Genomic DNA, 26758 nt, shown 5'->3' on the forward strand with positions numbered 1-26758 from the left:
CCACATATTGATCAATACGATCAATATATTAAAGCTTATGAGGAGTCAGAGGCTATTTTGGAGCAGCAACCTGTCGAGCCATACACTGAAGAGGAGGTACAACAATTAAAAGCTGAGCTGAAAAAAGACGACAAGGGGAAAAGGAAAGTAGATGAGTCTACTAAGCCTCAAGAGAAAGATGGGCAAGCCGACAAAGGGAAAGCCAAGGAAGCTGAGGACAGATATCCCTCTATGACTGATGTACTAAGCCCTAAGAAGACAGAAAAAATTGTGGAGGAGACCACAATAGAGGTGGACACAGATGATTTGGAAAAGCCAGAGGCCGAGACCAAAGAAAAGAAGATAGATCCAGTTCAGCAAAAGAGAAATGATTATGAGGATCTGGTAGAGATAGGATACACCGAAGAAGAGGCCCTTGAGGCAGTTTATGGGATCACCCTACAAAAACAAGATGAACGGAGGAAAAAGCAAAGAGTAAAAAAGAAAGTGAAGAGAAACTGGACGAACCGAAAGTACTAGAAGAGCCAAAGCCAGTGGAGGTGGTGGCGGAAAGAGATTTAGAGTTGACAGATGATGATGAAAAAGACATGCACATGGTGCATGAACTGCTCAGCAAGATAAAAGAAAGGTCCAAGGCAAAGGAAGTAGAGATTGAGACAGCCAAACAAAGGGAAGCGGAGTTGCAGAGAAAATTAGAGAATGCTATGACTGAATCTGAAAGTCATAAAGCATCACTCTATGACGCGGAAAACGAGAGAGACGGCTTGATACTCCAGCTAGCCGAGGCTTCAAGAGAAGTAACAAGTGCACAGGAAGCAAGGGAGCGGATAGAGGATGAGTTGGAGGCGGCCAAGGATGAGCTCATTGAGCTAAGGGAGAGAGTCGAGCTCCAAGAAAGAACAATCACTAGACTCAGGACTACCCCTAGAGCTAGCAGAGCAGGAACCAAACAAGAGGGAGCTATCATACCAGCTTTGGAAGATCAGGTCCGAAGCTTACAAAGAGAGCTGAGATTAGAGCAAGTGCAAAGGTTGCACATTGCGGAGGGATCATTGGCCGCAGAGGAGAGGCTCACATTAGAAAATCAAACACTACGGACAGAGAATGAGGGCCTCCGCAAACAGCTCCAAGATCTACAAGAGCAACAAAGAAGAGAGACAGAGACACCACAAGAAGAATCAGGTGGAGCAGCCATAGAGCTACCAGAAACTGGAGAGGCAACCACAATTGAAGATCCAGCCCCAGCTCAAGAGGTGGCCTCGACTTCAAGAATCTCTGAAGAAGAAGAACAAAGGCTCCATGACCAAATAGAAAAGTCAGCAGAGGAGAGTGCCAAGGCGGAATGGAATGGGAGAGGAGACTCCTAATCTCCATTAGACTTCAGGGGCTAGACACAAAAGTGCTCCATGAACAGTGGATGCAACCCAGCCTGCCTTTCCCTTTGATGAAATTTGAAGTGCTAAAGACGAAAAAGAGAATAGAGGAGGAGCAATATGTCGCTCTTTACGAAGGCGACATCACAAAGGAGGAACAATCAAAGAAGATAGTAGATTCACAACCTAGATGGAGGAAAGGTTGGCTGAACAAATACCCAGCCTACCTCATCTACTTGGTGGAGGCACCAAAGGAAATTCGGGAGGATGCAACCTTCTGCCCGGTGCCAAGAGTCAGAAACTGGAAAGAGCATGGTAGGATTGCAGAAAAGAAGCCAAATTGGCTTAATTATCCCAGGATGCCAGGACCAAAGGCAGGAGAGAGAATAGGTAAAGCCTACATGGTGAAAACCCTAACGGGCACCATCAAGCTCTTTACTGGCTCTCCTGAACTTTCATGTCAGATGCTCAAAAAAATCTGCAGGACTCTCTTAGCTTGCATTGAAGTGTTCGCGCCAGATAAAGCCACGACCTCGAGTCTACTATCGATGGCCGACACAGTGACTGATATGATGTACGATCTTTCATTGCAGCCTTCTCCAAAAGTGTTACACCTCCTATACCAACGGATTATGTTTTTGCCTAGCTTCCACATGCAAACATTCGAAGAAGCTTTCTACACCGGCTTTTTCACCCACGAAAGCAAAATATTTGGCCCAACCTTGACCATCGGCAACCTACGATATGAATCACATTTGCAGATGCTCAAGACGACAGGACTTTATTGACCAAGCATAAAAGTCATGTCAGGGACGACATGAACGCGGAGGGGGGGAGTGTTGAGCCAGCAGAGGATCACACCCACATTTTTGCTCACACTCATCATTTTGTAACCATTGATTGTAATAAATGTCTTTCCGACATTAAATTTGATTTGAGCCATTCATTAAGTAATAGGACTCAATTGAGTTTCCAGCTTGTAATCCCGAAGTAATTTCACTTGCTGATGTAATTAGTTAGAGATGTTCTCACCTCCAAGGCTGAGGTATATAAGCCAAAGTTTTTGTAACCTAAGGGGGAGATCATTTTAATCAAGGTGAGTTTTTTGGAGCGCCGTGACTGTGTCTGAGAGAGAGAGAGAGAGAGAGAGAGAGAGAGAGAGAGAGAGAGAGAGAGAGAGAGAGAGAGTGAGAGTCTTATCTACTTGCTACGCGAGCTACGGAGCCGCCATTGGAGAAGCAACACCGCCATTGTGTTAGCAACGGCGAGAGCTACTCACAGATACTAAGAGTGCGTGCTATCAGCTTCCATGTGTGGTAAGTTCCTACGAGCTTCGGTGTGAGTTTTCTTCCAACTCGTGTGTCGGAATGGAGCGTGCAGCGTATCTATAGAACCACAACGAGTAGAGATACACATTAGTACCATCGGGGTCAAGTTTCGATCACCTGTATTTTTCGGCCTGTCTTCATACGCGTTTACCGCACGGAGTGGTTATAGGTTGATTTTGCAGTTCAAGTCTTTAGGGTGTTGTTCTTACCTAGTGTATAGACTTCCCCTTGAGTTTGAGATCGATTCAATGATTCTTGATCCTGTTTCGTATAGCATTCATTCGTAGTACGGATTTCAGTCACTTGCGTATTTTAGAACTTAGATTTGATTTCCTTAGTAGTGATTGTCATTAGAAGGTCGAGTAGGTGATTTGACACCCACCTAGTTGTTTCCATGCGCCTGCGGGTCAAGCTCCGTCCTCGTCTGACAAATTCTGTTGTTGGTTGAGTTCTCGCTATTTAGCTTCCGCTAGCGGCGTAACCGCCTTAACACACTCACTATCTCAATGAGTAGACCATGTTTGGTAAAGATATGTTCAAAAAGGAACTGAGCCATAGTCCGTGCATTGTTTTTCTGTGTTGCCTTCACTTCTACCCATTTGGTCATATAATCTGTCACTACTATGATGTATTGTGCGTGCAACCTATATGCAGGTGGTATGATGGGGCCAATAAAGTCAATGCCCAATTTGGCAAAAGCGCATATGTCCATCATTGGCCTTAATGGCATTTCATCTCTTCGTAGGAGTGGTTTTGTGCGTTGACATTCATCACATCGTTTGACATAGGCCTCTGTATCCCCAAACACGGTCCATATGCCTGAGTGAAGTACTAGCTTTGCCGTTTTATCAACATAAAAATGTTCTCCTGGCTGGCCTGAGTGAGCTTGTTCTAGGATAATGTAATATTCGCTTTCCATAGCACACAATCATAGTTGTTCGTCCTTTCCCCGCCTATACAGTTGGTTTACGATTAGCAGATAATGTTTTGCTTCTTCTTCTACAGTTCTCATTCTAGCCTTGCCCCATCCCTCTGGGAAGGTCTTGTTTCTTGAGTACTCAGTTATGTCAGTACTTCATTTGGGTGCTTGTGCTACTCGAAATAGGGTGGCATGTTCACTGTAGGTTGTTTTTATACATTTATCACATGATTTTACATAAGTATGGACGCTGTGTTCCATGTTTTGTCAGTAGACTCCTAGTCTCTTTAGTTTTTGGTATGATTGCGTTTCCCCATTGTGAAACCCTGTATGTTGTATGTGAGCCTGTTTAAGGTAGTATTCGTATTCTTCTGGCTATACACATAATCTCAAAATCCCATCCTTACCATGCTTGTACAATCATCTTGCTAAAAGCTGGGGTTTTCTTGTTTGATGGATCATTGATGGTTGTCTTTCCACCTGTAATGATTCGATCGTGAGTAGAGGGATGACCTCTTCACTCCACCTTGGAACCATTTCAATGTTAAATATGTACAAATCTGGAAGATCATCATCAATACCTTCAGGTGCTTCCCCATATATCATTCCTAGGCCTTCTCTTTCCATAGTGGTATGATTTTTCTCCGCGTTGTTCAGTTGCCGACTAGAGTAGCAAATGGAAAAATCCATTTTCTTCTTTTTGGGCTGGGCTAATATGCATCCTATGGCATAGGCTGATGTGTAAACATGAACGTGAAGGATCTTGCTCCAGTTAGGGGCTTGCAGAATTGGAGAAAAAATTAGTTGCTGCTTCAATTTGTGAAAAGCCTGCTCGCATTCTTCTGTCCATTCAAACTTAGCAATGAGGGTATACAACGGCTCAGCTATTATAGCATACATGTATATGAAGCGCCTGTATTACCCACAATGTTTCATAAATGCTTGCACTTCTTTCATTTTTGTTGGTCTCGATAGTGCGGCAATTATTTGTATCTTTTCTTGACCAGTGGAAATCCAGTTTTTGGACACAATGTGGCCCAAAATTTTACCTTATCTTACCATGAAGACACATTTTTCAATGTTTAAGCAATTATGATAAGTTTTGCACTTATCGAAGACTTTCCCTAGATGCGTTATGTGATCACTTCTTAGGTGAGAATGAACACAAAGGTCATCCATGTATATCTCAAAAAATTGTATGAGATATTCCTTGAATGCATGACTCATTAGTCTCTAAAAAGTGGCAGGTGCATTGGTCAGGCCAAAAGGCATTACCCTGTATGCGAATATACCCCACTCTATTGCAAAAACTGTCTTATGCTGATCTTATGCTTTGATGATCAACTGGTTGCAGTCGGAGAACCCATCTAAAAAACTATAGGCCTCTTTTTCCGCTACTCTCTTAATAACATGATCCATTAGGTAATGGATAGTTGCCCCGGATGGTGGCAGCATTTACCTGTTTGAGGTTTATACAGACACGCAATTTGCCATTCTTTTTGGGTACTACCACAATCGGGGATACCCAATCTGTATGTTCAATCTCGTAGATAAACTCTGCATCTTTCAGTTTGTCTATCTCTTCCTTAATTTTCTTGGCAAAAGTCTCATTGTGTGTATAAGGACGTTGTCTGCGTAGTCTGGCATCACTTTTAAGGGGTATCGCGTGTTCACAAATCTCTGGATCTATTTCTTTTAGGTCTTTGTATGACCAAGAAAACACATCTTTATACCATCTGAGTGTATCTATCAGAAGCCGCTCTTCTACGTCGGTGAGGTCCGTGGCAATGTATGCTGGTTTAGGTTTCTCGCCTGGTTTTGCTAAGTTTATGCATTTGGCTTTTTCACGCCCATCATATGAAGTTCCAGACTCGTTTGAGTCTCGTTTGGGTTTTTGCACCACAATTTTTCTATCTTGAATAGTGTACTTCTTGTAGTGGGAAGGTGCATCAAACTTATCATCGTTTGATTCCTCATCGGTTTCCAATTCTGTTGTCCAAACTTCCTTCAAAGTTCGTTTCAGTTCATTGTACTTGTTTTTGTGCTCGGTTTTGGACAATTTCGTTGCTTTTTTTGCAATACTCTCTGTTGTGGTTTTTGTGTGTTCTTCTTTTTCATTTTTGTTTTGGTTGAGTCAGGTTTCATGTACCTCTTTGATATCCCATCTTTTTTGATATCCCATCTTTAAGGCAATTGGTTACTTCAACCAACCTTAAGTACTACGCTTTGTTGGTTAACAGAGGTACATAGTATTCTTTTGTCTTGTTTTATTTGTTCATGCGTTTGTTCCAATATCTACACTGTCTTTGAGGATTTTGGTTTGGAAAATCATAGTAGATCACTTGTCGATCCTTCCGTTTGATGTTTTGACCTGAGCTACTAGAAAGCTTGTCGTGTGTGTTGTCTTCTAACAGCTTATCTGTGGAGTCCTGGAATGCTTCTTGATCCGTTTGGTCAAGGTCCCTTACTAAGATCTCATCCACAATGCGTCAACAATTTGCAACTTCTTCCTTGTCAGGGGCTTCCAATTCTAATTTTGGGTTTAGGCTGACACTCATCATCTGGAATGGAATGATATCATATCCTTCCTCATCACATAATTTGGTCAGGGTCACCTCATTTACGCATACATCAAGAGTGCCTAGTATTTGCTGCCATCCAGAAAGTTTGAACATCTCTTCTGGAAAAAGCTATGGTACATATGCCTCATCTTGTGTTGACCTATCACGAATTCAATCCTCTTTTTTAAAACTACTATCCTCAGAAGCTTCACCGGTCCAATTGTGAGCTTTGTTTTGTAGCCAAGCCGGTATTTCTCCTTCTTGGTCAATTGTGGAGTTTAATTCCTGTCCTGGAGTTTGTTCCACATCTCTATAGCTATGGTCCATGACCACTGGTCTTCGGAGTGACATCCTTGTTTCTTAGGTAGATGTAGTCATAACCCCAATCTTGTACCATTTTGAGCTGATGCATAAATGGTCTACCCAATATGATATTGAAATTGCTACTCTCATCAAAATTCATAATGGTGAACGTGTGTTCATATGCAATTCCGCAAGAGGTCACTACGATTTGCTCCAAAATGCCAATAGGTCTCTCCAGATACCCATCTACTAATTGGAGTTTCATTCTAGTTTTTCAGAGAGCAAGTTTTCCCAATTTTTCTCACATTGCTTTGGTTGCTATGGCTATTCCAGCTTTGCTATCGATTTCACGTCTTTGTACTCCACGGGCAGGGTAATATATTTCCTTCTTCTCCTTCACAATAATCTCCTACCTTGTTTACTGGCATTGGCTCATGTTTAGCTTTTTTCAAGATTTAGGTATTCAATGTTTTTGGAGAAACATTGAATGGCGGAATTACCAACGCTATTTTCTCCAAATTTTTGCCCACCTCTGTCCAAAGATGAGGTCTTTAGTAACTTTGATAGAGTTAGCATACAACGGATAGGGGATGACATCAACTCATGAAGAGTTTTGGTATCCATCATCTTAGGATTAGCCTTCCATTGAGATGGTACTTTCTTTACCTCTGATCTGGTTTCATGGTTGCCAATAAATGAAGGTAAAGTCTTCAATGACTGAGGTTTACTATCTTCTGATATCTCTGTACCTGCATCACCATACAGTGATTGGATATCATTTGGGTAGAGCTCATGCTCGAGGTGGATCTCCGTGAATGGTGCCGATTGAAGCGTTGCGCTTCCATCTTTTCTATTTTTGATATGTTCCCACAAATCCTATGGCCATTGTTTATCCACCTCAGGAATTAGCAAAGGTGCTTGTGAATACATTCCATCTATCGTATTGGCTGCTATCCTCGTATCTAAGGGCGTTTCCTTTACAGAATCTGTTTGGTGTCTATCCTATATGCCATGCTCCTTTAACTCTTGAATTTTTTTGTGGATTAACACCTCAGTTTTTGGAGGAGTTGAAACTGGTGGTTCCATAAGCGCTTGAGCGGCTTGGATGAGCTCCTTGCACATCTTTAACCTCTCTTTTTCATACCTTCGGTGAGGGTACGTTAGCCATCTATCCCCCTGAGTTTGGTTAGGCTTTAACCTAGCATCGTAAGCTTTTAAGATCGCGTCCAAGGGTTCAAAGACCTTATCCACCAAGACAGATCCTCCTGATGGTATTGCTGATGGCTTTGCTACATCGCCTTTTTCCATAAGGTCTCTTTCCATCCTCAACTGTTTCTCTGTTTGCTGTAGTTTGGTTTCCAAATCCATTTTTTCTTTCTCTCTCTTGGCACAATTCCAATTTTGTTCATGGTTGCTTTCCCTTTGTTATCAGGGTTTTTTGGACAATTTGGAATGAGATGGTCATTTGTACACCCTTCACAAAACCCAAAAAGTTTGATTTGTTCTCCTTTGTGTGGACAAATTCTTGCCCAATGATCACTATTGCATTCATAGCATGGTCCTACAGGTGGTGGAGAAGCTTGTGGAGTCCCCCATCGATTGCCATGTTCTAGGAGGATATCCCCTAGGTTTGTAGTTCTGGTTTGCCATGAATATAAGCCTATTTTCATCGACCAAGTAATGGTTTTTCGTTGGTTGTGCTATGTATGGGGGCTCTGGCATCTCTTCAGGAACCATCCATGGAATTTGTCCCTCCGAAGCATAGGCATTCTCTTCAAACCCCCTCTCATAGGTATTGTCTAAATCTTCTCGATATGAAACAACCTGGACCATACCCTGGGGCAGTCACTTATTAAAAGACCCCTATATCATGTGTGTTCAAGAGATAATTAATGATACCCCAATATACATACTACACTTACATTGTGAGCCTATTTAAAAAACCCCCACCCCCCTCTGTATGTATACATTTTTATACATTTTGGTCTTTTAATAATCCTCTCCGGTTAACTCACGTGATATCATACACATTCTAAAAAGTGACCGCCCCGGGGACCATACTCTGATCAGAAGGTGCTTCTATAGGTTGAGAAATCCTTACCATGGCCCTATTTTCTTGGGGTAAAGGAGGTTGATGTCCCAACACAGGTTGAGGTTTTTTCTGTTCTTCGATTATGTTATTTGGCCCTACTTGTGGTATCTCAAAGGGGGGCAAAAACTACTGCTCTCCCTGTGGCCCTTATTATCGCTCTCTAACATAGTTTCTATTATAGAAACATTCGTGGGTTTCATGGTTTGTCCATTTTTGTTCAGTTGCACACCACTTCAGTACACGTGGTACGTTTACTCCTGGCCTCTGTTGAAGGTTGCACCATTGAGTTGGACGATCTCCTCCACAAGTTTCGCATTTTTGGGTGGGCGGTTGTTGTGTGTTTGGGTTCATCATGTTTCTTTGGTTCATCCTTCTGATCACTTCCTTGATCATTTGATCAATGTCTGGCATAGTTGGGTTTTGCCCACCTAGTTTCATTGTGGATTCACTAGTAGTTGAAGAGGTGCCCTACTCATCCCTTGGTCTGTGTCTTCTATCACCTCTCCATACATCTTACAATTGTCTACCAGATACAATGCCTCTTTCGTGACTTGCTCAAAAGTAACACATGCCTTTAAGTTCAAGTCTTTTTTGAGAGTGTCATTTCACAATCCTTCAATAAAAAGGACTGACAGTCTCTCATCCTGAGGTAGTTCTCTAGCACGGCATCTTTCTATGTATTGCTTGAAATGAAGCTATGCTTCCTTCACCTTTTCCTTCTCCTTTTGTCTAAATGCATAGATCTGGGAGATAGTATTATGCTTAATTCCTCTTTTGGAGAATTCCTCAACAAATTCTCGGAGAAGTTGCTCAATACTTGGGAATTCCAGGCTATTTAAAGGTTGAAACCAGGTCAAAGCAGTCTCTTCTAAAGTCAACCCAAAACCTTCATATTGAGTATGGAAATCAATTACCTATTCTGCTCTCAACACTTGTTTGAAGATCGAAGCATGGGTGTACAGATCTCTCGATCCACTATACTTTTTGGGTACATATTTTGCCACTTGAGATGGTCGCATGCATCTGGACTCCGCAACCATCCTAACCACCCTGGTCCTCCTGGTGTAGTCTCTCTAGGTTCATAATCTCCCCTTGTCACTAGGATTCATATCCTATCCCCGCTATACGTTCACCAAGTCGATCTAGTGTAATAGTCGGAGGAATTCTAGTGGTGTGAGTCACGTCAGGTGCTGCATTGCCCCTGTGTGTGCTCATAGAAGCCCTAGATCCCGTTGATCCCATAGGCCCTATGTTTGGAATTTGTTCATGTCCAAAAGAATCTTCCACTCTAGTTCTCACTGGGCTTACATGCCCAATTTCTGGTCTCATGTTAGTAGTCATGGTTTCCACTTCTTCTAGATCTACATAGTATTGGTGGAGTGGTCCCCCAAAATATGTATATCGTTCTAACTCCTTACAATCCATAGGAGAGTATTTTTGGCCATACTTGTCCATTATGACCACCTGAATACTTCTTCCCTCTGTGTAAGTGAAAACGTACAGTTTTTTGACCACTTGAATACTTCTCCCCTCTGTGTAAGTGAAAACGTACAGTTTTTTGTGGTCCATCAGTTCCTTGATGCGGGGTTCATCACATCTATAATAGAGTGTTTGTTCTCCATTATTGAACTTATATAGCCCCACGTAAGTGTTTTCTGTATTGAGCCGCTCTGTCACATTGGTGCGTCTGAGCACCACGTTTTGCTTGTCCGTTTTGGGTGGTTCATTTGTTAGCTCTTCATCTATCTTGTCCTTGGTGCTAGTCATCTCCCATTTGTCCACAATAAAGGGGTTGTGAAACACTAAGTACATTATTCCCTCTCTGTCAAAATATCTATCCCCATCATAAGGCACATCTACAAGGTCTCTGAACTTGACATAGTAGCGGTCCATTACATCCTTATAGATTTTGACCTTGAGCACATTTTCAAATTGAAACTTCAAGTACAACAATTTTACGTCAGATGTAGGTCGAGAAGGACCCGCCCCCATGGAAGATGTTTCTTGAGGGTTCAACTTGTTGGAGTCCTTAGTTGTCATTAAATATCTAATATCTAACCAACCCAAATGATTTTCTCATATTAAACTGATCATTTAATATGAAATAATAAACAGGAACAAGGGTTAGAATATAGACATGTGCTTACAGATCTATCTCAACACGGGGCCAATGGTAAAGGGGCCCAAATGAGAGACGGTCTGTCAAAGAGCAAGGTTAAGTAATGAAGCTTAAAAGACCATAGGGTTAGCTTCATTAAAGACCTCCAATCGTTAGTGTTAAACGTCCTTTGACCTTAAGCAAGCTAGGGTTGTGCTTGAGGTGGGAACCTTAAGCAAGCTAGGACTGTGCTTGAGGTGGGAACCCAACCTAAACTTAGGCAAGCTAGGGCTGTGCTTGAGGTGGGAACCAGACCTAAACTTAGGCAAGCTAGGGATGTGCTTGAGGTGGGAACTCCACCTAAGGTGCTTGTCATGCTTGATGACTAAGGTACTTGAGGTACTTGTCACATTTAATGAGGAAGTTCCTTGAGAAGCTTTCTATGCATGGGGGGGTAAGATGCTTGAGTCAAAAAGAGAACCTACTCACTTAATGAGGAAGTTGCTTGAGAAAATTCCTATGCATAAAAATCTCAAAGTTAGGGAATTCTAAAAGAGCACATGGCACACATGTCATACTCTCACTAAGCTTAACCACATGGTGTGCTTGAATGCTATTGGTTGGGCTAAAGAGGGGTCGAAGAAGCTTCTACTTTCATCAAACAAATATCTAGATTTTTCAAATCTCTCTCTCTCTCTAAGGGGTAAGGAGGACACTTGTCAAAATACTACCCATGTACTTGACTGTATGCTACATGTGATTGGCCAGGGGGAGAGGGGTCCAATGAGCCTACAACATGTGAAAAAGTCTCCACTCGCCCAAAGCAAGGAGGGGGGGTGCTAGGGGGATATACACCATCACACACACTCATTTTGAGACACCATTCTCTCTTGGTGAAAGTTGAGGAACACCACCTCCTTCTCCAAGCTTGTGAGAGTGAAAGCCTACACCAACACTCTTGGCTATGGAATGCAAATCCAACCAAGAGCCATGCTTAAATTCTTAAGCTTGCCATCTTCTCCATCTCCATTACTATGCTATTATGTATGCTAGCAAGAAGAGTAATGATAAGTGAGGAACTACTTCTTTCTCCTATGGAATGTTTCTTCTTCCTCTTCCCTATCCTCATTCCCTGCTAGCTCTCTCCACCTTCGAAGGTGTTTGAGGCCTTGGGACTGAGGCTTGGGATAGTTAATGCTTTCTTCAAGTTTATGTTATGTTTGTGATGCATGAAGCTTTCCATCTTCATTGCATCACCTAGGTCACAAGGAACACAAAGATTGTATTGTACCAAGTCTCTCTTGATGGGAGAAACTATAATACAAATGCCTATTGGAGGAGGGATCGGCTCCATATGAATCCGGTCCTCAACTATTGTCATGTTCTTTAAACTCTTTCTCTCTCTTGCAAAAGTATTGTTCATGCCAAGTTAACTAAGTACCATGTTTATGTTGCTACCATCAACTAAGTTCACCCGCTATGCTCACAAAGTAATCTCTTAAAAGTGCTTCACCTAATTTCCTAATTCCCCTACTTCCAAAGTTCATAGGCAGTTTCCATTACATCAGTCATTAGGCTGTATGATCTTTCTGACAAGCTGTCAGAAAAGCTTTGGTTATAATAATCAATATCTAATCCTCCTAAATGATTTTCTCATATTAAACTGATCATTTAATGTGGGGAAGTGCCAGGGGAGAAAAAGCTAGAATATTGGTTAAGCTAGCAGACCGGCCACAGTAGGGATCCAAAGGAGGGAAAATAGGGATCCAAAGGGGGGCCATCTGCAAAAGAGCCATGTGCAACAATGGGCTAAAAAGACCCTAAGGTTTAGCCCATTGAGACTTCCAAAATGCTAAGGTTCCAAAATTCAAAGGTTGTGTCCAAAGGTCAACCCTAGGGAAATTGGATGCTTTGTGTGTGACCAAAAAGTCTTTTCAAATCCCTACATAGGAGGGGGCGAGCCTTGGGAGTAGGGGATGAGAGAGAAAGTCACACACACACACACACACACACACACAGGCTCCCTTTACACAAAGGGAATTAGGGACACATGTCAGCTCCCTAGCCTAGATGCCCACAAGGTGTGCCCAATTCCTATTGGATGGCCTTGGAGGTGGACCAATGAGATTTAGACTAGAGTAAATCTAGTTTCATTAATTTAAAAACACTTAATAAAAGAACCAATGAGAATTAAGTCCTCTAGAAGACTATTGTACAGTCTCCCAAGGGGTCCAATGAGCATTCAGGAGCCCAATGGTTTGCCTGATTCCTATTGGCCAGGAGGCAAAGGGGTCCAATGAGAGTTTAATTGAATTATTTAATTACCTAAAGCTCTCACAAAAGGGGAAAGGGGGACACATGTCAGAAGGCTATCACTTATGCTGCCTAATTGTCATTGGCTTGACTTGGGGAGGTCCAATGGGGAGCCTGCAAGAGCAAATAGCAAGAGGGCTTGCCCAAGAGAGAGAGGGGGCTGATTTTTGCAAGGCATTATCACACACACACACACACACACTCACACAATCTCATGTGTGAAGAAAGAGAAGACTATCTCTTCCCAAGCTTTAATGGAGAACTCATCACCTACTCCAAGCTTGTGAGATAGAAGCCTACATCAACACACTCTTGGCATGTGGATGCAAATCCAACCAAGAGCCAAGCTTCAATGCATGCTCATCTCCTCTACCAAGCTAACTACTAAGCTAAGCTATGCTAATATGAGTGATTATGTGAGGAGATGTACATCTTTCTCGTAAGATACTCCTTCTTCCTCTCAATCTACTCTCATACCCTACTAGCTCTCACCATCTTCGAAGGTGTGTGAGGTCTTGGGTCTGAGAACGGGGATAATTATAGTTGTGTTTGCTAAGTGTTTTTCTTAGTGCATGAAGCTTTCATCTTCATTGCACTAGCTAGCCTTGAAGTAACACAAAGAATTGTATTGTACAATGTCTCTCTTGATGGGAGAAATCATAATACAAAGCCTTTTGGAGGGGGGACCGGCTCCATGCAAATCCGGTCCTCAACTGTTGTCGATAGCTTAATTTCTCTCTCTTTAGAAAGTATTATCGATGCTATCTAACTAGGTGTTATGCTTTTTGTTGCTCTCTCCACCCAAGCACTCTTGTAATTCTCATTGGGAATCTATTCTAATGAAATGCCCACTATGTTCATGCTAATTTCCGCTACACATAAGTTTTTAGACCATTAAATGTTACATTGGTATCAGAGCACAAGGTTTCTCTTTTCTTGCTCAAGAAGGGAGGTCCTCAAGCTAGCTACAAATGGTTGGTATTATTAATTGCCTGTGAGTAAGTAGAATAGGGATTTTTCAGCCTTGCAGTGCGCCTGCCTTTGTGCAGTTAACGGGGCATCACCGTCGAGAGCTATGGTCTTAATAGTGGAGTCCTACGGGGCTTGCCTATGGCTTAACCACTATTGAGATATTAGAAGCTTGACAGGAGCCGGTGCTATTTTGGTGTTGAAAGACCCTCTCTTCTATTCCTTGCAATTAATGGTATTCGAGCCGCGGGTCCAGTAGCTTGAGTGCTTTTTCTAAAGGGGTAAAGAGGAGTAGCAACTAGGGCTTGAAGTGCCAAAGTACACCTAGAAAGTTTACACCTAAAAGTTGTTAGAATGGCTGACAATAGTAAAGAGAGTGAAATTAATGTTGATAACTTTGATTTTGCTCATGAGCAAGCTACTAATGATGCTCCAATGCTTGTTAACTATCTTGTTTCTAGGCTTCAACAAGCCATGGGCAATCCATCTTTCCAAAGTGAAGTGCAACGGCAGCTCCGTGCTCACGGGATTCTCCAAGCTCATCACCATGACGAGAGAACACCTAGGAAGCCTCCTTGTGAGACTACCAAAAGAGGTCTCTCTCCGATTCGGGAAGAAGAAGAGAATCCATACGAAGGGCTCAAGAATTTACTTCTTGATGATGCATCTCCTTCCCAAAGGAGAACTCAAGAGCCTCCACCAAAGGAACGAGAAAGAAGTGAGTCTCCCGCCACATCGGCGGAGATGGCTCCACGAAGACGGCGGGCTAAACGCTCTCCATCACCACCAAAGCGGAGAAGACCATCACACTCTTCTCCACACCATAATTCAAAGAGGGATGATAAAAAGCAAGAGAAGAAAAAGGCGAGAAAGAGGACACCCTCTTCTCCATCTTCTTCATCCTCTTCCTCTTATGAAAGCGATGGTGAAGACGCCGAAGATCAAGACAAGAAAAAGGCGAGAAAGAGGTCACCCTCTTCTCCACCTTCTGAAGAAAGTGATGGTGCAACCTTTGAACCATCGAAAAGAAGAGGCCATAGGAAATCCTATGCCGCATGGAAGAGGTCGTGCAAAGTGAAGAAATTCAAACAGGGAGGGAAGAGCATCTCTTTCCTTACCTATGATGGCACTTTTGGTGCTACGGACAAAGTCTTGGCCTTTATCCAGCAATTCGATGCGGCGTTTGGAGATGAGGGCTTCACGGAGTCCTCTAAGCTACGCCATGTAGCTATGCACTTTCAAAAGTCCGTCAGGCAATGGTGGTCTAGCCTACGAGCCAACGGTGAAGCTCCACGAACATGGAAAGCTTTAAGAGCTTCCATTATGAAGCAGTTTTTGGCCACCGATGCCAAAGACAAGGTACTCACCGAATGGCGAAGCTTAAAGTTCTCTCCCTATGAATCCATCCACAAATATGTAGACAAGTTTTGGGACCTACAACTCAAAGCCACTGTCTTCAAAAAGTTGGATTTTGGAGAGCAAAAGCAACAATTTTGTGTGGGCTTAACCGAAGAAATGGCGGAGTATGTCAACTCCCAAAGGCCACGTACCATATTGGCGGTAATACACCATACTATGGTGGCCTCTCGAATCAATTTCCAAACGGGGGTTAAAAGAAATAATAAGCCCATGAAAAACAAGGGTTCCAACGAGCCTAAGGGGAAGGACAATGTCCAAAAGTCTCCTAAGGGCAACTCCAACAAAGCTAAAGAGAAGGGAGTTTACAAAGGTAAGAACAAACTCTCTCTTGAAGAGCTTGAGCGTTATCGTAAGGATAACTGGTGTTTCAAGTGCGGCGAACAAGGGCATGCGTACCGCGCTTGTCCCCAAAAGAACAACCGCCAAGATCCTCCTAGAGCTTCCTTGGTTGAAATCCAAGAGGAGGAGACTCACCAAACTCACCACAAAGGATCTCCTCTATGCCATGCTTGGGGAAAGGTAAGAGAACATGATGCTTTTATTCTCTTTGACCCTGGTTCTACTCACAATTTTATATCTATGGAGTTAGCCACCAAGCTAGGCATACAAGCCTACGAGATGGAAGATGTCCTACCCGTAGACAATGCTTTCAAGGAGCAAGAAGCTTCAGTCACTCCCTTAATCGGGAAATTGAGGCTTCATGTTCAAAGCTATGTGGACAAAGAGGACTTCTTTATCTCTCCTCTCAAGCATGAGGATGTAATCCTAGGGGCACCATGGTTTGACCGCCTGGCTGCCAATGTTAAATTTGCTGAAAGGAGAATCTCCTTTAAGTTCAGGGAAAAAGACATGTATATAGATGCTAAGGAAATGGGTAACACTATCCCCATTGTACATACACCAGCTTTCAACAAGTCAATAAAGAGCTCTATTTCCGTGTACATGATTTTTTTTAAAGACTCTCAAAATGAACCTAATGCTTTAGCAAAAGAAAATAAAAGCAACCAAAAGGAATTAGAGTTATCCAATTTTCTCAAGGGGTTTCAAGATGTTTTTATTGACGACATCCCTTGTGAGCTACCTCCTAAACGAGGTAATGATGACCATGCAATCAAAATTCTTCCAGGAAGTTCACCGCCTAACAAACCTCCTTATAGAGTTTCTCAAGCTCAACAAGAGGAGATTATGCGGCAAGTGCATGAGTTAGTTGAGAAGGGCATGGTTAGGCCTAGCTCATCTCCATTTTGCTCACCTGTGCTATTAGTGCAAAAGAAAGACGGCACATATCGTATGTGTGTCGACTATAGAGCACTAAATAGGATCACTATCAAGAATAGGTTTCCCGTTCCACGGGTAGAAGACCTATTTGATAAGCTACAAGGATCGACCTACTTCAGTAGGATTGACCTAAAAAGTGTCTATCATCAAATAAGGGTAGTTGATCAAGACATTGTAAAGACCGCATTTCGCACCACATTTGGTCTTTATGAATACATTGTCATGCCTTTTGGCTTGACCAATGCACCAGCCACATTCAACCGCTTGATGGAGAAGCTGTTCAGGCCTCATTGAACCTTCACTCGAGTGTTCTTTGATGATATTATCATCTACTCTAATTCATTGGAGGAACACAAGAAACACCTCTAGGTAATATTTCAAGTTTTAAGAGAAAATAAACTTTATGTTAATCGAAAGAAAAGTGAATTTTTCTTGCAAGAGATTCAGTATTTAGGTCACATTATCTCTCAAGATGGCATCCAAATGGATCCATCAAAGTTAGAGGTAATAAAAGGATGGCCTAAACCAAGGAATCTTCATGAACTAAGAAGCTTTATAGGTACGTGTGCATACTATAGACACTTCATAGAAAATTTCTCACAAATTGCGGGACCGTTACATGACCTAACAAAGAAAAGCGTTAGGTATACATGGTCTGCTAAGGAAAACAATGCTTTCGAAAAGCTTATCTCTCAACCTGTGCTTACACTACCGGATCTTTCAAAACCATTTGAGGTCCAATGTGATGCTTGTGGTGATTGCCTTGGAGCTGTTTTACTCCAAGAAGGGCATGTAATAGGCTATGAGAGTCGAAGGCTCGACCCTGTTGAGCAAGCTCTAGGCATATACGAAAAGGAACTCCTTGCAGTTCTACATGCCTTAGACTCATGGAAGCACTATTTATTGGGGACTCCTTTCATTCTGCGAACGGACCACCAAAGTCTTAAGTACTTCATGACGCAGACCAAGCTCTCCGACAAACAAATGAGGTGGGAAAATTTCCTTTCGCAATTTCATTTTCATATTGCTCACATTGCTGGCAAGCATAATCAAGTAGCTGATGCACTCTCAAGACGGCCGAGAGTGAATGCGGTTTCCATAGCAACTCACAATGATCGATCTTCAATGATAGATGAGTACGATATTGATCCCGATTTTAGATATGTGATTTCAGCCCTTGCATTAGGGAAGAAAGAAGAACCATTTACCTTATAAGATGGTTATCTTCTCTATGGCAATAGACTATGCATTACTAACTCACTACGTGAGAAAGTAATGTATGAATCTCATGCTCCACCTTATGCGGGGCATAGAGGGATTCAGTCTACCTTAAAGGGAATTGAAACATATTTCTATTGGCCTACCATGAAAGTGAACATACAAGAGTATGTTTCTAAATGTGTGGTATGCCAAAAGACAAAATTTGATAGAGGGAAGAAACTTGGATTGCTTCAACCCTTGCCAATCCCTAATTCACCGTGGGAGAGCATATCCATGGATTTTATCTTTGGATTGCCTAAATCTATCCATGGGAATACGGGAATATGGACGATAGTAGACAGGTTCAGTAAACAAGCTCATTTTATACCTGTCAAAAAGACTATCAAAGCCCATCAAATGGCAACCCTCTTCATTCCACAAATTTTCAAGTACCATGGCTTGCCAATGTCCATGGTGTCGGATAGAGATCCTAGAATGACCAGTAATTTCTGGAAGGGTCTCTTTGAGAATTTAGGGACAAGGCTAAACTTCTCTTCGGCCTATCATCCACAAACGGATGGCCAAAGTGAAATAGCTAACCTAACCATTCTCGATCTACTAAAAGCCTATGTAACGGAAGTAGATCAAAGATCCCAATGGGAGAAGTAGTTACCCTCAGTGGAGTATGCTTACAATAACACTGTACATACTTCCACGGGAAAAGTACCTTTCGAGGTAATTGAGGGAAGATCAAAAAGTCCCTTGCTACTTAAGGTACATGGGAAGATCTTCGCTACAGATGAGTATAGCCGAGACCTACAAGAATCTTTTCAAAAGATTAAGGATGCTATCTTTATCTCACAGCAAAGGCAAAAGGCTGATGCTGACAAGCACAGAAGAGCCCAAGCCTTTAAAAAAACGATTGGGTAGAGCCAAGCTTCAATGCATGCTCATCTCCTCTACCAAGCTAACTACTAAGCTAAGCTATGCTAATATGAGTGATTATGTGAGGAGATGTACATCTTTCTCGTAAGATACTCCTTCTTCCTCTCAATCTACTCTCATACCCTGCTAGCTCTCACCATCTTCGAAGGTGTGTGAGGTCTTGGGTCTGAGAACGGGGATAATTAAAGTTGTGTTTGCTAAGTGTTTTTCTTAGTGCATGAAGCTTTCATCTTCATTGCACTAGCTAGCCTTGAAGGAACACAAAGAATTTTATTGTACAATGTCTCTCTTGATGGGAGAAATCATAATACAAAGCCTTTTGGAGGGGGGACCGGCTCCATGCAAATCCGGTCCTCAACTGTTGTTAATAGCTTAATTTCTCTCTCTTTTGAAAGTATTGTCGATGCTATCTAACTAGGTGTTATGCTTTTTGTTGCTCTCTCCACCCAAGCACTCTTGTAATTCTGATTAGGGATCTATTCTAATGAAATGCCCACTATGTTCATGCTAATTTCCGCTACACATAAGTTTTTAGACCATTCAATGTTACAGGTTTTCTCTATAATGGGTTCTAAAGGATGCAGTGATCTTTGATTCATGTTGCCTTCAGATGAGTGATTACTTGCTTTGTCTATGTTGCTGGAATTCCTATTCTATTACAATCTTCCTGATTGCAAATTCATGAAGAATTGGTATTGCAAATTCCAAACCGGGTTACCTCATTAGCTAGCTTGAATTCACCATTTTGATCTTACTTGCGGGATAGTATTCTCTAGTACCTGCAAACTCTCAAAAATTGCTTGATAGCTGTGAATTATCAGCCATTTCTGTTAGTTTTAGCTTTGAATCAACAAAATTTAACGAGGTTTTGCAATAGCACACAATTTTACTCACAACATCAACAATTCAAATCCATTTTCAATTTTGAAAAAACCACCAGGTTCCTTTGGGCTACCTCTCTGTGTGGTACTATTTTGTTTTCATTCCGACTCAAAGGAACATGGATCGCGATCCATGTTTGGAAGCCAAATCGATTTTTCTTGGTACCATTAGGATCAACATGATTAGTAGGTACTATGGCATCACAATTTTTGGAAATGGACCTCTGGATTGGAAATTAGGTCAATTCTGACACTTTGCCAGAGTTCTTGACAAGTTTGGGCTTTTGGTCTTGTTGTTTATATCCAAATTCAGTTTTGAAAGGACCACTAGACTCCCTGTGATGTCCTCTAGCTATGATGCAAGCTTTGTATCAAATTGTGTGAGGAACATGGATCGCGATCCATGTACCTCAGTGCCAGAATGTACTGAAACTTGACACACACCTAGTCCTTGGTCTACTCATGCTGGCTATATGGTTTTTGAGTGTTTTGGAGTTTTTTACGTCAACCAAAAATCAACATTAGGGTCTATTATAGTGGTTTCTCCCTTTATCTATTTTTTGCCCTTTTGGCCCACCTTTTGACTTTTTTGACCTTTTGACTAGTTGGGATATGGTGCACATCTCGGGAGCTTTGGACTTAATAATGAAGTCTTTTTAGACTTGCCTACGGCTTTACCATTATTGAGCCATAAGAAGTCCGAAAGGAGCTATCCCTCGACAACTTCGCTATGTTAGACTCACTCCACTACTCTCTATAATTAACCAGTTCGAGCCGTGGGTGTAGATACTTAAGTGCCTATTTTCAAAGTCTAAGAGGAGTAGCAACTAAGGTTTTGAATTGCCAAAGCATACACAAAGTAAACACATAAGTTTAATTAGCATGACTGATAATAATCAAGAGAGGAGAATGAACATTGATAACTTTGATTTTGCACATGAGGGTGTCAATGATGATGCTCCCATGTTTGTCAATTATCTTGTCACTAGGTTGCAACAAGCTATGGGCAACCCCACTTTGCAAGCCGAAGTTACTCAACAACTTCATGCGTATGGGATTTCCTTTCCTCTCCAAGAGGAGAGAGAGATTACGAGGCCTCTTGAAGAGACCCCCAAAAGAAGACTCTCTCCCATACAAGAGGAGGAATCCAAAGATCAAGAAAGCAATGAATCCCTAAATTCCTCCAAAGATGTGGCTCCATGAAGAAGCAGGACTAAACGATCACCAACTCCTCCCAAGAGGAAACGGTTAACCCATAGTCCTTCTCCTCGTCACTCAAAAAGGGAAGAGAGGAAACCAAGGAAGAAAAGGGCAAGAAAGAGGTCACCCTCTTCTCCTTCTTCTTCATGTTCCTCCTCTACCGATGAAGGCTATGGCTATTCTCTTAGAGAATATAAGAGGGAGGACATCGCAAATCTTACCCTACATGGCAAAGGTCACAAAAGCTCAAGAAGTTCAAAGAGGGAGGAAAGAGTATCTCTTTTCTCACCTATGGTGGCACCTTTGGTGCTACCGACAAAGTATTGGCCTTCATCCAACAATTTGATGCGGCCTTTGGAGACGAGGGCTTCATGGAGTCCTCCAAGCTATGCCATGTAGCTATGCACTTCCAAAAATCAACTTGTCAATGGTGGGCTAGCCTTTGAGGCAATGGCGAAGCCCCAAAGACATGGAAAACTCTACAAGTTTCCATCATGAAGCAATTCCTTGCAAGTGATGCAAAGGAAAAAGTGCTCACCAAATGGCGGAGTTGAAGGCTTCTCTCTATGAGTCTATCCACAAATATGTGGACAAGTTTTGGGATTTACATCTCAAAGCTACTGTCTTTCAAAAGATAGACTTTGCTGAGCAAAAACAACAATTTTGTGCGGGATTACCTGAAGAGATGGCCGAGTATGTCAACCCTCAATGGCCTGACTCTATCAGCGAAGTAATCCACCATACCATGGTTGATTCACGCATCAATTTCCAACAAGGGTTTAGATGGAATGTTAAACCCATGGAAAATAAAGACAAAAGTGATGCAAAGGGAAAAATTAATGCACAAAATTTTTCCCACGGCCATTCCAACAACAACAACAACAATCGGTCCAAGGAGAAAGGAGTTTACAAAGGTAAAAATAAACTCTCTCGTGAAGAGCTTGAAACGTTTTGCAAGGATCACAAATGTTTTAAGTTTGGGGAGCAAGGACATGGCTATCATTCTTGCCCCAAAAGAAATGCTTGCAATGAGACTCCTAGAGCTTCCACTATCGAAGCTCCAAAAGAGGATACTCATTGCAAAGGATCACCTCTCTCCTATGCTTGGGGAAAGGTAAGGAAGCATGATGCTTTCATCTTGTTTGACCCTGGTTCTGTTCTCAACTTCATATCAATGGAGTTGGCCACCAATTTGGGCATTCAATCTTTTGAGATGGGAGATGCTGTAACGGCCGATGCCAGAAAGGTACATGGATCACGATCCATGTTGGACATGCAAACTGGGAAAATTCAGCACAGTTTGTCTCTAGCAAGCTTGTAAATTTTCTTTTTGCAAGTTTTGTTGGGTTTGGTTCAGCTTTGAGGCTCTGACCATCAATTTTTTGACTTTTCAGAGTTATGGTCTTCGGCACCAAAATAAGGTTTTGGACAGTTTTTTCCTTGATCCTTTTGGCCCAAATTGATGGTGGAAATTGTTACTTAACCTACTCCTATAAACTGAAATAGATGCACAACATAAATGAATTTAATTGTACAAAAAAAGACAACAAAGTGTGTGGTGTAACAATCCTTTTTTAGCATGGGAAAATCAAAGAACGAAATACTCTCTTGTACTTCACTCACAACTTTCTTTGCTCATAAGGAGTAGCACTAGCTAGTCTCGAACTCCAGTCTCTAGTAAGCGCACTAAACCTACGTCTAGATGCTTTACTGTCTATGTGTAAGCGAAATGGGTGTCAAAATCTTTGGAGGGGATTTTTCATGCACTGAGTCACTCACCACCTAAGGATCGACTTCCCAGGCAGCGGCGCCAATGTTAGCGGGTCGTTGTAATGGACGCTTGCAGCATAGCTTTTTGGTACTAACATAATGTCAATAAGCAAGGAAGCGACTCGCGATGGGACATAGCCCTCTGAGTTCACTTTGGTGAGATTGACACTCTCAGTAAGTCTCCATGTCCAAAAATCAATCTATGTCCGATCTGATCGCTCAAGGTTATCACGCCTTTTTGTCATCCAAACAAACTTGGAATGCAACAAAACTTAAGGAGAGGTATTACAACACCAAGGGGTACAATCCTACCAAGCTCTGCAGTCATCTGGGAAGGTACATAAATCACAATCCATCACAAAGAACGTGGATGTGGAGGAGTTGAAGGAATGGGAGCGACGTTCCAAGAACATTGTTATGCGTGGAATTCCTGAAGAGAAGCTAGAGACACCTCTTTCTCTTGCCATTGTTATTGAAGATTTCTTTAGAACCCACTTTGGTATGTCCAGAGTTATGGTCTATGGAGCACATAGAGTGGGGAAGCAAGGAGCTCCTTGCTCGGGAGATCGGCCAATTGTATGCACCATGCCGGATGAGACCAAGCAAAAGATTATCCTTGAAAATATTTTGATCTATTTGAGGGATAGAAAATGCTTTGTATGTGAAGATCGCACTATTAAGCAAAAAAATATGCGTCGCAAGGCATATGAGGAAAATAATAAAAAAAACAAGGAGATCTCTCATCGAAAAATGTGCCCAAGGAGGAGGCAAGTCCCTCAAGCAAATAGGGATGTGTGACCTATGAGACCGGGTTACAGTTGAAAATATGCTTTTGAAATTGTAATGGGTACCCATGAAATGTGGGGGTTGGCATTGATGAACTAACAAGCAAAGCCGATGTTGTACTTCTTGTTGAAACTTGGGAGCATGATACACAAAGGATTAACGGCTTGGAGAATTACAATGTACATTCATTGATGTGGTCAAAGAATCTTAAGCAACGAAGAGGACAAGGAAGGGTAGCATGTATGGTTAAGGAATGATTGGAAGATTTTGTATCAATTGTGAAAGATGACAAGTACAAACATTATGTATGGCTGAAAATTATGACTCCAAAAAGAGCACCCATTTTTGTAGCCGGTTGCTACATTCCTCATCATGATTCTCCCTTTTATGCTTGCATGGATAGAGATCAGACATTTTTTGATTTAGAAGAGGACATTGCTTATTTCAAAGGTGAAGGTGATGTTATTGTATTTGGGGATATGAATGCTCGCACAAAAACATTGCAACATGATACTCAACAATTTGATATGGCATACATTTCAAGGGAGTTGGAGGAAGTTCATTTGTATGATCATACTTCAATGGATGAGAAAGAGCCAGATCACTACGGAAAGTTACTTTTACACATGTGTAATAGCACGGGTATGCTCATTGCCAATGGTGTATCTTTGTGGAGTGGAACCAATGGATTTACATGTAGGAGACATAATGCGGATAGTGTGATTGACTATATGCTACTCTCTGAAGCCATCATGTATCGCATAAAGAGTTTTATGTTTGGCCAATGAACCCAAGAATCCAACCATCGCACCTTATGTATTGACCTTTCATGTGGAGAAGCAACTAAGCATGATAATCTCAGCCAAAGGAAAGAGAAATTATCACTATGTATGGATTTCAAACGGGCACCAATGTACATTGAAATGGTTGAACAAAATTTATGGATGAAGAAGCTTCAATATGATGCACCATTGGAAACTAAATGGGAAGCTTTCAAGAAAGTTATTTGTTCTTGTACCGAAGAATGCTTTGCTATAAAGCATCTCCATGGTATCAACAAAGATAGATCACGCAAAAGGTGGTTTGATAAAGAATGTCAAGATGCTCAAGAGTTCTTGATAAAGCTTGATGTAGCTGTGGATAAAGACAACTATAAAAGTCATTTGCATACATACAAGGCATTGATTCAAAAGAATAGAAGAATATGGGAAGTGAAGCAACAACTTTTTCAAGTCCAAGAAAAGGCACATGCATGTGGAAGATTTTGGAGAAACTTGAGGGGCAAGCGGGTTGAAAATTTTGGTAACTTGAGTCTTGTGGATATGTACACACATTGTAGGCAATTATATGAGTAAGCAAATGTTGAAAAAATTCCATTTTATGGTTCACTCCTATGCATGCCTTCTTTTTTTACTATTGAGGATGTATGCGGTGGGCTTGAAAAGTTGGCCACTCACAAAGCGGGAGATCCTCAAGGTATCAAGACGGAGATGATCAAATGGGCGGGAGATTTTATCCATGAGTGGATGTGTGATATGTTTAACGTTGCATTTCAACATGGTATGGCTTATGATTGGAGTACTAATTGGGTTAAGTCTTTGCATAAAGGAGGGAATGTAAAGAATGTAAACAACTATCAGACTATAATGATTGGGTCTCTTATGGGAAAGTTGTTTGGGTGCATAATGGAGATGAAATTGAGTGATTGGGCAATATAATGACAAGCGTGCAAAGGGACAAGCGGGTTTTTGTCGATGCCATAGCACCATTGATCATCTTGTCACTCTTCGTGTTCTCATGGAGGAAAGTCGGTTGAAAGGCAAGTGATTTTATTGTTGTTTTGCGGACTTTAAGAAAGCCTTTGATATGATTCAATGTAACAATTTGTGAAGAAGGATGGAAGAACTCCAAGTGCCAAGTGAGTTTATGCTTGCGGTTTCTCGAATCTATGAGAAGGTGATTTGTCAATAGCACATGGGAAGAAAAATTTTAGAAATTTTTGTAAGCACTATTGGGGTTAAACAAGGATGTCCGCTGTCACCAACTCTGTTTGGTATGTGCATTGATCAATTGGAACAAGTGGTACTTGAATTTATGCAAGAAGAAGGCATTGAAGGGGTCACTATTTGCAATGCGATAATCATGCTTTTGTTGTATGCAGATGATGTAGTGCTTCTAGCACACACTTTAGAAGATGCACAAAAGCTTTATGGTTGTCCTTGAGAAATTTTGTTTGCATAGTGGTCTGATTGTGAACAAATCCAAGACAAGGTTATGCTTGTGAAAACCAACTATAAGGAGAAGCCATGCATTGTATATAACAATGAGACACTTGGAGTTGTTGAGAGCTTTAAGTATCTTGGCCTTGAGGTTCTGTCCAATCACAAGTGGCATGAATGTGCTATGCATCATTTGGAAGTAGGAAAGAGAGCATATCATGCATTTGAGAACATGTGTAATGCGGGAAACATCAAGTGTTGGGTTCTCAAGAAGTATCTTTTTGATGCATTCGTGACACCGGTTCTTCTTTATGGAGTTGAAGTGTGGGGTGGGAGCATCTCATAGTCTACTTGGAAAGAGTTTGAGAATGTCCAAAAGCATTTTCTCACAAACTTTCTCCAAGTGAAGACACAAACACCATATATGCTCCCACTTCTTGAGTCGGGATGTCTTGAGGTTATGGACATGGAAAGGGTTGTGGAGTACATGATAAAGATGCGTCAAAACTCCTCACATCGACTTCCTACAATTGCATGGGAAGCAAGAAAAAAAGTTCAAAAGACGCATAAAAGCAAGATCTTGAGCACGGGATGGATGCAAGACATAAAGAAGTGGTTTGGGAGATGGGTTGCATTACACTTGCTACATGATGCTTCAATTGACTCCCAAGTGAATGAAGCTTTTCTACAACACCAATGTATTACAGCTTGGGAGAAATCCGATGGGTCACTCTTCATACATTATACCACCCATATTGCCCCCAACTACAAAACCATGTTCTTCGCTGAAAGTGGAAACCGTCCTCACAGTTACATGCTTGAGCCTATCCCCTTGTCGACGATACACACTATCGCAGCCATTCGGCTTAGCTCCCATTTCCTTCAATGCAAGATAGGGCATTGGGGCAATGGAGAAGAGTCAAATCGATTGTGCACATTATGCTCACTGCAAGTTCAAGAGTCTGAGTACCACACACTACTAGAGTGCTCAGATTTTGGTCAGATCCGAACTTGCTTCTATCAAATTTTCAGCCATAACCTAGACCTACACACTTTCCTCTCCCAACCAAAGTGTTGGCTCTCCATTGCGACCCTCATCACCAC

Source organism: Adiantum capillus-veneris, chromosome 9 (assembly GCF_014529385.1).
Source record: "Adiantum capillus-veneris isolate H3 chromosome 9, ASM1452938v2, whole genome shotgun sequence".
Lineage (NCBI taxonomy): Eukaryota > Viridiplantae > Streptophyta > Polypodiopsida > Polypodiales > Pteridaceae > Adiantum > Adiantum capillus-veneris.